Source organism: Bufo bufo, chromosome 2, assembly GCF_905171765.1.
Source record: "Bufo bufo chromosome 2, aBufBuf1.1, whole genome shotgun sequence".
Lineage (NCBI taxonomy): Eukaryota > Metazoa > Chordata > Amphibia > Anura > Bufonidae > Bufo > Bufo bufo.
Genome location: NC_053390.1, coordinates 266,848,936 through 266,862,945, shown reverse-complemented (window position 1 = coordinate 266,862,945; position 14,010 = coordinate 266,848,936). Strand labels below are relative to the sequence as shown.

Below are 14,010 nucleotides of genomic sequence, written 5' to 3'. Positions count from 1 at the left end.
AACACTATGGTCGTAAACTGATGTAAGGGCGCACGGCAGGGCGCAGAAGGAAAGGAACGCCGTATGTTTTTTGGAAGGCAGATTTTGCTGGACTGGTTTTAGATGCCATGTCCCATTTAAAGCCCCCCTGATGCACCCATACAGTAGAAACTCCCAAAAAGTGACCCTATTTTGGAAACTAGGGGATAAGGTACCAGTTTTATTGGTACTATTTTGGGGTACATATGATTTTTAATTGCTCTATATTAAGTTTTTTGTGAGGCAAGGTAACTGAAAAATGGCTGTTTTGGCACAGTTTTTTTTTTTTTTTTTTACAAGATTCATCTGACAGGGTAGATCATGTGCTATTTTTATAGAGCAGGTTGTTACGGACGCAATGATATCAAATATGTCTACTTTCTTTGTTTGTTTCAGTTTTACATCATAAAGCATTTTTGAAAAATAAATTATGTTTTTTTGTTTCCATTTTCTGAACGCCATATGTTTTTTATTTTTCTGCCGATCGTCTTGTGCTGGGGCTCGTTTTTTGCAGAAAGAGTTGAGGTTTTTATTGGTACCATTTTTGGGTACATAGGATTTTTTGATCATTCATTATTACACTTTATGGGGCAAGGTGACCAAAAAATTGGCTGTTTTGGAACAGTTTTTATTTATTTATTTTTACAGCGTTTATCTGAGGGGTTAGGTCATGTAACAGTTTTATAGAGCAGATCGTTATGGACGTGGCAATACCTAATATGTATTCTTTTTCTTATTTATTTAAGTTTTACACAATAATAGCCTTTCTGAAACCAAAAAAAGATGCTTTGGTGTCTCCATAGTCTGAGAGCCATAGCTTTTTTATTTTTTGGGTGATTGTCTTAAAAAGGGTATCATTTTTTGCGGTATGAGGTGACAGTTTGATTGGTACTATTTTGGGGGTTATAAGCCTTTTTGATTGCTGTTGCACTTTTTGTGATGTAAGGTGACAAAAATGGCTTTTTTGGCACTGTTTTTTTTAATTTTTTATGGTGTTCACCTGAGGGGTTAGGTCATGTGATATTTTTATCGAGCAGGTTATTACGGATGCGGCGATACCTAATATGTACACTTTTTAAATTTTATTTTATTTTAACACAATAATAGCATATTTGAAATAAAAAAAATATGTTTTAGTGTCTCAATGTTCTAAGAACTATAGTTTTGTTTTTTTTGAGCGATTTTCTTAAGTAGGGTCTCATTTTTTGCGGGATGAGGTGACGGTTTTATTGGTACCATTTTGTTTGATATACACCTTTTTGATCGCTTGGTGTTGCACTTTTTGTGATGTAAGGTGACAAAAATGCTTTTTTTACACAGTTTTTTTAATTTTTATGGTGTTTATCGGACGGGGTCTATCATGTGATATATTTATAGAGACGTTCGTTACAGACGCGGTGATACCTAATATGTGCAGTTTTGTTTTTGTTTTTTATAGGAAAAGGCAATTAATTTTTTTAATTTTACATTTTTATTTATTTATTTATTTTTAATTTTATTATTTTCACTTTTTTTTTATCAAGTCCCTCTTGGATCTTGAAGATCCAGTGGGGCTGATGGCTGTACTATACTTTTCAATGCTCTTGCATTGCAAAGTATAATACTATCAGATGCCCTGTAGGTGGCAATGCGTCCGGTTGCCATGGCAACCATCGGGCGCTGCCATCGCAGCGCAGCAGCCCCAATGGTGGAGAGAGGGAGCCCCCTCCCTCTATTAACCCCATGGATGCCACTGCCGCGGCATCTATGGGGTTACAGCAGAGTGTCAGCATAGAGCTGACACTCTCTGCTGATGGCGGCGGCTCAGGAATGGAGCCGCCGCCATCACACACAGCAGGGGGACCGCATCGGAGGCAGGGGGCAGCCTTGAAAAGGGGGGCGGGGGGTTGGGGGGGTACGGCCAGCATTGAGGGAGGCTGAGGCAGCGCAAATGGGGAGGAGGAATGTATGGGGCGAGGAGGGGGCGGACCGCATCAGGGCAGGCTGCAGGAATGTGGATGGGAGTGGGGGGAACTTCATAAGGGGCAGGCGGGGACAAGGGGGGCTTGGAGGCGCACAGATCGGGGGGCACAGCTCGGGGGGCACGAGGACTCTACCTGATTTCAGCTTCTGATCTGCAGAGCGCAGATCAGAGCCTAAAACCAGCATTTTTTCACTGCCACGATCCGATTGGTTAGTCTGCACAGACTAACCAATCGGATCGATTGCCGGCAAGGGGCCACTCTAATTGGTCCCTTGACGACATTACTAGACTGTATGCTGTCCGTGACAGCAGCAGGACAGGGGCAGAAGCTTTGCAGCGCTTGGATTAAAGAGCTGGCTTGACGTTTACACACGTGGTAGCGGCATGTGCAAATATCACTTATATAAACGGATTGCAGTCGGGAAGAGGTTAAGACAGAATTTAAAACAATGCTGCCGTTTAGGGGTTAAAAAAACCTCACCTTATTCACATGGTCACACTGCAGCAGCTTCTTCTATCTTCACTGAACAGGACCTGCCAAAGTACCTGCGATATGCGTAATGACGTCACTACATGGGAGAGCACGGTGACGCCTTTGTGCACATATTGTTTTAAATTATGTCTTAAAAATGCTATTATTTTCTGATATAACCATGTTATAATAGAAAATAATAAAATCACCCGAACACTGAACTCGAACCCGGACTTCAATGAAAAAGTCCGGGTTCGGGTCCCGAACTTTGCCAGTTCAGAATCGCTCTTTCCTAAATTAAGAGTTTATCCCACAAAACTATTTATTACTTACCCATGGGGTAGATTATACATTTGGGATTTTGGGATATGAATGTTGGGACCCCTGGCAGTCATGAGAACTAGGCATCCCTGATTTCCTACACATGTCAGTCCACTGCTTCATTTGCTTCTATTGGACTGATGGATAGGTAATAAGCCCTTTAACAGTAATTTTTTTGAAGTAGCGTAAGAAATGATCATGCATTTTTATCACTTTTTTTTGCATAAATAATTGCAAATGTGTTATACATATAAAATACAAGTGATACAAATTTTTCATATCACATAGATTCTGAATACTGTAGGTTCTATTAAAATTGCAGTTATAATTATTTCATCCCAGAATTTTTTTTAAATTAAAAGCTGATAATTTAAAGGGGTTTTCCTGGTTCCTGATATTGATCCTTTCTTCAGAACAGGTCATCAATATCCCATTAGTAAGGGTCCGACACCCCACACCCCTACCAATAAGCTGTTTCCTGCAGCCTCCTCCACTTTGACTAGCACTATGAATGGAATAGGAACTACAGTTTCATTCAAAGCGTTGAGGTCGTGCTGGGTTACTGCAGCTCAGTTCCCATTCAAAGTATTAGTTCCAGCATTAAAGGCTGCAGAGAATGGCTGATTGTGGAGGGGGGGGGGGTGTTGGACTCTCATCAATTTGATATTAATGACCTATGCTAAGTGTAGATCACCAATATCAATAGCCTGAATAACCCTATTAACACTATACGTGTAATTTAGATTAATTGTAAGAATCATTTTGTCTTTTGTTACCACTGTTATCATGAATGTAATTATTACAAAACCAGATGTCTATGTACTTGCCTTGTCTTAATTTGAGTATACAGCGGCAAAGAATATTAACGACTGAGAATATTTCAGTTGAAATTTTGAAGCGGCATGAAATGCTATTTATGGACTCCATATTTTCAATGGTGGGTCGTGATTTCTAGGTCAATAATATCTCCATATAAAAATTGTGATCAGTTTTTTTGAGACATTGAACTACTTAGGGTGGAGAATGTTTATGTTAGCTGCTGATGCAACCATGTGAAATGGAGTTTGTCTAGTTTTCAACATGGGTGGGATGCACACATTCAAGAGTAACATTGGTAAAGAAGGAACAATACTGCATACACATATTTTCTGTAAGAAATTTGTGACCTTTGACCAAAAAGGATTAATATTTAGCTAGTGCCAAAAATGTGACAATGTGGTTCTGGTTCTATTACATACCTCCAACAATTCTCTGGCTTAAATCTCTTTAAACATGTTAAGAGTAATTGTAAACTGCTATTTTTTCTCATAAAGTAATCATGTAAGTGAAGAAACTTTGTAATATAAGCTGCAGAAAAATTACCTGTTCTCCACTTATCAGGCTTCTTTTCTCCTCCACCTGCCTCCTACACTGATCATTTAATCTCAAGTAACTGATAAAATCCATACAAAATATTTCATACATTCACTGATCAGATTACAGTTGCTTCCCATAGAAGACTACGTATGTTCAGTTGTTTAAAAGTAGGCTCTAATTCTGGCAGGTTAAAACAATGCAGGTAGCAATGCTCCCCAGAAACAAATGTTTCAATTTAGTATTCTTGGACACTCTTGTTTCAACAACCAGCAGTATACAGTCGTGGCCAAAAGTTTTGAGAATTAGATAAATATTGGAAATTGGAAAAGTTGCTGCTTAAGTTTTTATAATAGCAATTTGCATATACTCCAGAATGTTATGAAGAGTGATCAGATGAATTGCATAGTCCTTCTTTGCCATGAAAAATAAAACTTTCCACTGCATTTCATTGCTGTCATTAAAGGACCTGCTGAGATAATTTCAGTAATCGTCTTGTTAACTCAGGTGAGAATGTTGACGAGCACAAGGCTGGAGATCATTATGTCAGGCTGATTGGGTTAAAATGACTTGACATGTTAAAAGGAGGGTGATGTTTGAAATCATTGTTCTTCCATTGTTAACCATGGTGACCTGCAAAGAAACGCGTGCAGCCATCATTGCGTTGCATAAAAATGGCTTCACCGGCAAGGATATTGTGGCTACTAAGATTGCACCTCAATCAACAATTTATAGGATCATCAAGAACTTCAAGGAAAGAGGTTCAATTCTTGTTAAGAAGACTTCAGGGCGTCCAAGAAAGTCCGGCAAGCGCCAGGATCGTCTCCTAAAGAGGATTCAGCTGCGGGATCGGAGTGCCACCAGTGCAGAGCTTGCTCAGGAATGGCAGCAGACAGGTGTGAGCGCATCTGCACGCACAGTGAGGCGAAGACTTTTGGAAGATGGCCTGGTGTCAAGAAGGGGAGCAAAGAAGCCACTTCTCTCCAAAAAAACCCATCAGGGACAGATTGATCTTCTGCAGGAAGTATGGTGAATGGACTGCTGAGGACTGGGGCAAAGTCATATTCTCCGATGAAGCCTCTTTCCGATTGTTTGGGCATCTGGAAAAAGGCTTGTCCGGAGAAGAAAAGGTGAGCGCTACCATCAGTCCTGTGTCATGACAACAGTAAAGCATCCTGAGACCATTCATGTGTGGGGTTGCTTCTCATCCAAGGGAGTGGGCTCACTCACAATTTTGCCCAAAAACACAGCCACGAATAAAGAATGGTACCAAAACACCCTCCAACAGCAACTTCTTCCAACAATCCAACAACAGTTTGGTGAAGAACAAAGCATTTTCCAGCACGATGGAGCACCCTGCCATAAGGCAAAAGTGAGAACTAAGTGGCTCGGGGACCAAAACATTAACATTATGGGTCCATGGCCTGGAAACTCCCCAGATCTTAATCCCATTGAGAACTTGTAGTCAATCCTCAAGAGGCCGGTGGACAAACAAAAACCCTCTAATTCTGACAAACTCCAAGAAGTGATTATGAAAGAATGGGTTGCTATCAGTCAGGAATTGGCCCAGAAGTTGATTGAGAGCATGCCCAGTCGAATTGCAGAGGTCCTGAAAAAGAAGGGCCAACACTGCAAATACTGACTCTTTGCATAAATGTCATGTAATTGTCGATAAAAGCCTTTGAAACGTATGAAGTGCGTGTAATTATATTTCACTACATCACAGAAACAACTGAAACAAAGATCTAAAAGCAGTTTAGCAGCAAACTTTGTGAAAACTAATATTTGTGTCATTCTCAAAACTTTTGGCCACGACTTTACATAATAATGCTGCTCCTGCTACTCTGTTTTACAGTTTATTAATATCTGGTCTCCCATTTACAGGGGAATCCAGCCCTTTTCTAGTGATAGTTGTGACTTCTAGGGTTGTGCTACATTTATTTAGACCCAACAGCTACCTCTGCATTCCAGGATCCTGATAATCATGTGATCAGTCACATAACCACTGAGCCACTACCTCAATTATATACAGATCACCAATTGAGTTAGAAAATCAGGGAAGACAGAAGCAGTATAAACTACTTCTGTCTTCTCTCCTGGTGTTCAGCACTCTCTGACAGCTGGAAAGTGTATGTTCGGCTGCCCATTTGGTCAGGCAACTGGCTAATCCGTGCTGTAAAAGTGCAATTGCACAGATGTAAGTACCAGGACCACTTGCCTCAAATATTCTTACACCATTAATATCATTATTGTTTTTTATCATACATGGAAATATATATGCAGTTTCCTCTTGGCATATTTGAATTACTTCAGTTTTCTTTTTTTGGAATATACACTATATGGACAAAAGAAAACCATGCAGCTTAGCTTCTATGCTGATGTTAATGCCAAAGGACTCTGCAGTTATTGAGGCAGTAGAGCTGTGGCAACTTTTATTTTGTATGCGCCACTGCACCCAGCAACCCCACTCTGTTAAGTGGTCTGATACTTTGTGGCTGAGTTGCTTTGGTTCCTATATTGGTTCCAATTTTGCAATAATACCACTCACAGTTGTTCATGCAATATCTAGGTGTTAAGTAATTTCACAAGCTGACTTATTGCAACAGTGGCATCTTCTTTCAGTACCATGCAACCCATTCTTTCACAAATGTTTGTAAAGGCAGACTACATTTTTATGCACCTGTGACAATGAGACTAAATTTAACACCTGAATTCAATGATTAAAGGGATTTTCAGGGAGTTTAATATCTGATCACACTTGGATCCCCTGCCAATCAGCTATTTGAAGAGGCTTCCACTGAGCACAGTCTCTAAGCACAGTGCTGTAAACTATACAGCAGCTGTGCTTGGTACTGCAGCCCCGGCCCATTTTGTTGAACGGGACTAAGTTACAAATAGGCCACATAACCAATGAATGTCAAAGAAGAGGTCACAGTAACCACTAGACTGTTACAGCCTCTTCAATCAGCTGCGGGCAGCAGTCTTCTCTGCATATTTGCAAGATTGCAGTCGGACCTCCGCCAATCCCCCTTATAGTTAAAGACAGAGAGGTTCACGCTTCTGGCAATGCCAGAATGCAGAGAGATCCTGCCAGAACAGTCTGCCTGATCCTTAGCGCTAGCGTGAAATTAGCCTAAAGCTGTCTTAATATCTGTCAAGGACAATTGTTTAAGAGGATGCTAGTCTTTGTTCTCCAGTTTAATTTAATTTTTTTATGTTTCACACAAAACAATATGCAATTGCAAAAAATCTCACAGCAATACTAGGTCCTCATGACAACCTTTGGATGTGAAACAGTCATGCTACATTCACCATAAGGTAAAAGTCATTTGTGAAAATGTTAACTTTTCTGATCATAATGAGATTATTGCAATGGTGGCTGGTTTTTCAAAAGGAAACACAATAATTATAGTAACTACTAATTTTACCACTACCATTGTAAGACAAAAAGTTGCTTAAAAATCTACAAGAGCCTAAAAGAGGTAATACATAACAGTGATATTTAAACTTCAGAAACTAATCATAGTCATGGAAACCATTTCCACAATACTCCTTAGGAGTCTATTTGAAAATATGAATATAATGATTATTTGTTCATTTATGTTTGTTTGTAGTAGTAGTATGCACAAGAGAATTAGGGGATTAGGTAATACAGTCAGAAAGTTTACTAATGATCTAGCTACATTTATTACAGAACAGTAAACATATATTTTTTCTTGCTTACTACTAAAAAAGTCAAGGATATTGGTACCATCGGGACAAGGTAGAAAAATGTTATTTGTTCAATAAAAGAAATAATGAAAGTTGTATACAGTGCATTCAGAAAGTCTTCAGAGTCAGACTCTTTCACTTTTCACATTTTGTTATGTTGCGGCCTTGTCATAAAATAAAAAGTTTAATTTTTTTTCCCATCATTCTGCATTCAATACTCCATAATGACAAAGTGAAAACAGAATGTTATTGACATCATTTATAATTTATTGATATAAGTATTCAGACCCTTTACTCAGTACTAATTTGAAGCATCTTTGGCAGCGATTACTGCCTCCAATCTCGGGCCTCTTGTTGGGCACAATGCCATAAGGGTTGCACACCTGGATTTGGTGATTTTCTGCCATTTTTCTCTGCAGATCCTCTCTGCCTGGTTGAATGGGGGACCGTCGGTGGGCAGCCATTGTCAAAGTCTCTCCAGAGAAGTTTGATTGGGTTCAAGTCAGGGCTCTGGCTGGGCCACTCAAGAACATTCAAAGAGTTGTTCCTAAACCACTTCTGTGTTATCTTGGCTGTATGCTTAGGGCCATTTTATTGCTAGAAAGTAAATATTCTGCCCAATCCCAGGTCCAGAGCACACTGGATCAGGTTTTTATTAAGAATATAATAATAATAATAATAATAATAATAATAGTAATAATAATAATAATTAGTGTTGAGTAAATCGAACTCTACAATGTGGAATTCAATCCGAATTTAAGTGAAAATTAGATTTGCCACGAAGCCTAATTTCCTTATGCTTCATGGTAACTAATCTATTTTCCCTAAATGCTGATAAAAAATAAAAATAATCACACTTACCCTCATCCGTTTGTACACAAAATGCTGGCCACCGCCATTAAAGATCCCATGCTAAAGCCGTTATCATGTGAAACTTCATGCTAGATCTACAATCAAAATGGCAGCGGCCTGCTCTTCACGATTAAATGGATGAGGGCAAGTGTGATTTTATTTTTGTTTTTTACATTTTACACTGTAATATTGCGGTCAGATGCGGAGATCAGCTATCTGAGGGGTGCAATGACGGGGAGCAGCACAATCGCTACTCCCTGTCATTGCACCCACTACTTACAAAAAAAGTAATTAGTCACAAAGCAAATTTTTTTGTAATATTCAGTGAAGTAGCCAAATCAAATGTTTCAATACTTCGCTGACCACCAATAACAATCTTTATTTATATAACACCACCATATTCCGCAGTGCTTTACAATTCAGAGGGTTCATGTACAAATCAAAAGGCGTCATAAAATTACAGGATAATAGATAACTAAAACAATCGGTTACTTGATAAGCCTGCATGAAAAGATGTGCCTTTAAAGCACATTTGAAGCTAAGGAATTTGAAAATGAACCTGATTGTTAGAGAGCAGGTGCAAGCTCGAGAAAAGTCTTGAAGATGGGGTTCAAATTATGGAGTTGTTAATTAGAGATGAGCAAATTTTATAAAAATTCGATTGGTTCGCCAAATTTTTGGGGAAAAATTTGGTTCAATCCAAATATATTCGCGGCAAACTTAATTAAAAAAACGACTATTTCCTGGCTGCAGAGAGCCTTTATAGTGGTGTAGAACACTGTGCCTTGCAGTAACACGCAAATGGAGTCTTCTTTGGTAGTGAAATAATACTGTGAGTTCGTATGACATGCAGATGACAGTCGTCGCTCTGTGCAGAATCACTGCACACTTCACTTATTTGGGCAGTCAAGGGGCCAAAATTAAACTCAGCCTTTCAGGTCGATGTTAGCGCTAAGACGAAGCGCACTCCTTTTACACCGTCATCAGCTGATTCCCAATAAATGTCTACAGAACCTGTTCTACTAAACGCTTATACAAGTAGAGCCCCCCGACAGAGTGAAGTGGGTGTCAGCAGTAAGTTTGTGATGATGTCACTGATTATTTGGCCCTTCCTATGATCCGTCAGAACAATAACCCCCAAAACACGGATCCTGTCTGTAGAGCAAACGAGGTGCAGAACAGCATGACACCACCGTGCCCTGCACATGTGGTATGCTGGAAGAGCACTGTGAATTGTCCCTGCAGTGGAGGCTGAGGACACGGTGGAAGATGAGGAGGCAGAGGCAGACAATGTTGCAGGACCAACGGCGTGACAACGTGGAGACGGAAGCAATGTCACCTGACCAAGTTGCTGGTGTGGCTGTGCAGGAACCACATTCACCCAGTGGGCCGTAAAGGACATGTATTGTCCCTGATTGTAGTTACAGCTCCACACTTTGGCGCTGCCATGCACTTTGGCAGACACTGACAGGCTCAAGGACTGGCCCACCTTCTGTTCTACATGCGTGTGCAGGGCTGGTACTGCCTTTTTTGGCAAAGAAATAACGGCTTTGGACTCTCCACCTTGGCTTGGCAGAAGCCATCAGTTCTCTGAAAGGTGCAGAGTCCACCACTAGGAAAGGGAGGGACTGGAGCACCAGCAACTTGGCCAGGTGAACATTTAGCTTCTGCGCCATTAGATGAGTGCATGCACACTGTTGTCTTTTGGCAATTGCTTCGGTGATCGATGGAATGAGTGACGAGGAGTAGGAGGACGAGGAGCAGTAGCATCAGGACCGGTAGATGATGAGAAGGACAGACAGCTCCCTTCGGCTGAGGTGGTGGAGCCTTGACTGCCTGAAATTGGCTGTGTGCCACTGGGCGATGCAGCGTTTGCTGCGGCAGGCTGGACCACCACATCGGAGCCACGGTTCTCCCATACCACTTTATGGTGACGCTGCATATGTTGATGCAGGGTCATAGTGCCAACATTGGCACAGTGGCCATGCTTCACCTTCTGCCCGCAGATTCTACATATGGCCATGTTCACCTCCTCCGGTGGCTTAACATAAAACTGCCACACCGCCGAGTAGGTGATTTTACCCCCAACACTATGCACTAACTGACTGCTACCACCGCTGCCTCCGTGAACCCGTGCACCGCTACTTCCCAGGCAGATAGGCTCTAGTGTTGATCGCGATTATTGTAATCACAAATTTTAACGCGAATATCGGCATTTCGAGAATCTGCGAAGATTTTGAATATAGTGCTATATATTCGTAATCGCAAATATTCCCAATTTTTTTTCATCTGTACCCTCACTGCTTTTTGCTTGTGGGCCAATGAGAAGGCTGCAATATCTTTGTCTGAGCTTAGCAACATCCCTAGCAACCAATATGAAAGTTGCCTACCCCTTACTATATAGGAAACTCCCCAGCAGCCATTTTCATCTGTTTTTTGCAGTTCTGAGAGAGAGAGAGAGAGAGAGAGAGAGAGAGCAGTGTCATTGCTGTGTTATGTGCTTTGCTGAGTCATCTGGATCCTTATTCAATTACATTAGATAGTTAGTTACAGTAGCTCATATATATAATACAGATAGTTAGTTGGAGATAGTCAGTGTAGGTTAGATATTGTCAGAGGGGGTGAAGACGTGATGTCGTAGGTTTGCTATGTACGTTTGCTACGTCGCTCCTTCGTTCTGATCTTGTTGAAGATTGTGGACTAAGAGTTACAAGGTGGAAAGAGCAGGGTCCTTAGCAGCACAGAGTATTTCAGGAGTGTGCCGGTTTTGTTGGAAAGGACAGACAGGATTACTGATTCTCAAAGAGCTTAGAATCAAAGTTGAAAAATATATGGCATCGGAGATGTGTGAGGACGCCATCACAATATAATGGGTACGTCATCCAGGGCATATTGTATATGTGGGCGACATAAAAAATATAACCAGGAAACAGATTGAAGAATAGGGACAATTTGATATGATAATTGGCGGCAGTTCTTATAATGACTTATCTGTGGTTAACCCGCATCGGAAAGGCCTTTATGGGGGGCAGTGGACAACTTTTTTACTTTACACGATTATTCAATAAAGTGTTGCCTAAGACAGGAGAGAATCGGCCAGTCTTCTGGTTATTCAGGAACGTGGTTGCGATGGAGAAAGCATTCCAAAAAACACTTTCTCTCCACCAGGGGACTAATCCTGTAAAGATTGATGCAAGTGCGGTATCAGCTGCTCAGTGAGCCAGATACTTCTGGGGGAACCTGCCTGGCATAAACAGGCCTCTGGTAGCTACAGACAATGAGAAGACAAAGCTTCAAGATTGCTTTGAGCCCGGAAGAGTCGCGAAGTTCATCGAGATTCAAACCATAACTACCAGCCCCTGGTCTCATCGTCAGGGAAAACATCACGAGTTCCCAGTCATGGATGGGAAGGAGGACATCCTGTTGTGCACGGAGATGGAGAGGGTCTTCTGATTCCTCCCGCACTATACGGACGACTCAGAAATTAACTGCTCCTCCCGACAGAAGCTCCTGGGAAGGTCATGGAGCGTCCCGGTCATCCAGCATCTATTTGCCTCGCTGAAGGATTATTTTGAAAGTGTGTAGAAGCCACACAGGGCCCCCACGCTGCAGATTTATCATGGAGATACCGGATTTTATAATATTACATTATTGTAAAAAATAATAATAAATGAAGCACCTTTGTCACCCTGCTCCCAAGTGCGATCAGCTACATCATCATCATCGAGTACTGTGTGCACGTCACTGATGTCCTCCTCAACGGTCTCTGGGTCAGGAGCCTGACCACTCGCAACACTAGCTCCCACGCCACTCTCCTCATCACTACTTGCCCGCCTAGTGGAGGAAGCGGCGGATGTCTCCTTCACATCTTGTCTTGCCAATAGCTGCTGACTGTCTTCTAGTAGCTCGTCCTCACTGTATAGTGGAGCTGAGCCTACAGCATACAATATTTCTCTGGCTGAGGGAACAAAAAAGGACAGAGGCATGTTTAAGACAGGTGAGGGCACAGGGCCTGCTCCCGGGCCATGCCAACTAAGGGTTGTGTCTGTCAAACCCACTGACTCTAGGATGGGGGTGTCTGATGTCATTTGCGACGAAGTCGAAGATCAAGTCAACCATTCAAGAACCGCTGGGTTGCTGGTCACGACACGACTGCTAGCTGACACTGGGAGCTCAGCCCTCTTGAAGTGACCCCTGCTGTCACGGCTCTTTACTCTGCTGCGACCTCTGCCTGCGCCAAGAAACATTTAGGCCTCTGCCACTCCACTCTGTCTAACATACTGTTAGTTCAAATAAATATATAAAAAGGAAATTAAAACATCCAAAAAAAACTTTTTTTTACCGCTAATACACACCAAAAAAGGCTGTAATTTTCTTACTTCACCACACAACGCCAAATACTTTTTTGTGCTACTGATACACGCCAAAAAGGGCTTTAGAACATATTACTGCAACGCTGAATGGCAAATAGGCCCTTATTTTATTATTATATTTTCTTTTTCCACAAATACACGCCACAAAAGGCTTTAGAACATATAACTGCACGACAGATAGGCAAATATATTTTTTTATTTTTCCACTAATAAACGCCACAAAAGGCTTTAAAATATATAACTGCACCGCTGACCGGCAAATATATTTTTTCACAAATACACGCCACAAAAGGCTTTAAAAAAGATAACTGCACTGCTGAACAGCAAATATTTTTTTTTCTTTTTCCACTAATACACACCACAAAAGACTTTCAAACATATAACTGCACCACTGACCTGCAAATATATTTTTTCTTTTTCCACTAATACACGCCACAAAAGGCTTTAGAACATATCACTGCACCGCTGACCGGCAAATATATTTTTCCTTTTTTTACTAATACACGCACAAAAGGCTTTAGAACATATAACTGCACCGCTGACGGGCAAATATATTTTTTCTTTTTCAACTAATACACAACAAAAAGGGCTTTAGAACATATAACTGCACCGCAGAACGGCAAATAAATTTTAGTTTTGCCCCTAATAAATTTCTAAAAAGGCTGTAATTTTATTACTTCACCACACAACGGCTAATAAGCCCTTTTTTCCTACTAATGCAAGCCAAAAAAATGCTTTAGAGCATATAACTGCACCGCACAAGGGCAAATAAGACGTAGAAATATTTCCTTGTAATAAACCCTGTTAATGCCTGTTTCAAACAGCACTTAAACTGCACCATAATAAGAATGGTTTGCTGGAATTACAGAGCTGTATAATGGCAATTTGGATCCCCAGTCAGTGCAGCAAGCTGTAATAGGATTGTTCCTATTACCCAGGCTGCAACC

The 14,010-nt window shown here is 41.1% G+C and overlaps 1 non-coding gene across 1 annotated transcript; it reads right to left on the bottom strand.

Annotated features, from left to right (window-relative positions):
• Positions 1-1,763: 1,763 nt before the first annotated feature.
• Positions 1,764-1,849, bottom strand: LOC120992676. Its single transcript, XR_005777069.1, has one exon. It is a non-coding gene; the product is annotated as a small nucleolar RNA SNORD71 (small nucleolar RNA).
• Between the last annotated feature and the right edge of the window lie 12,161 nt (positions 1,850-14,010).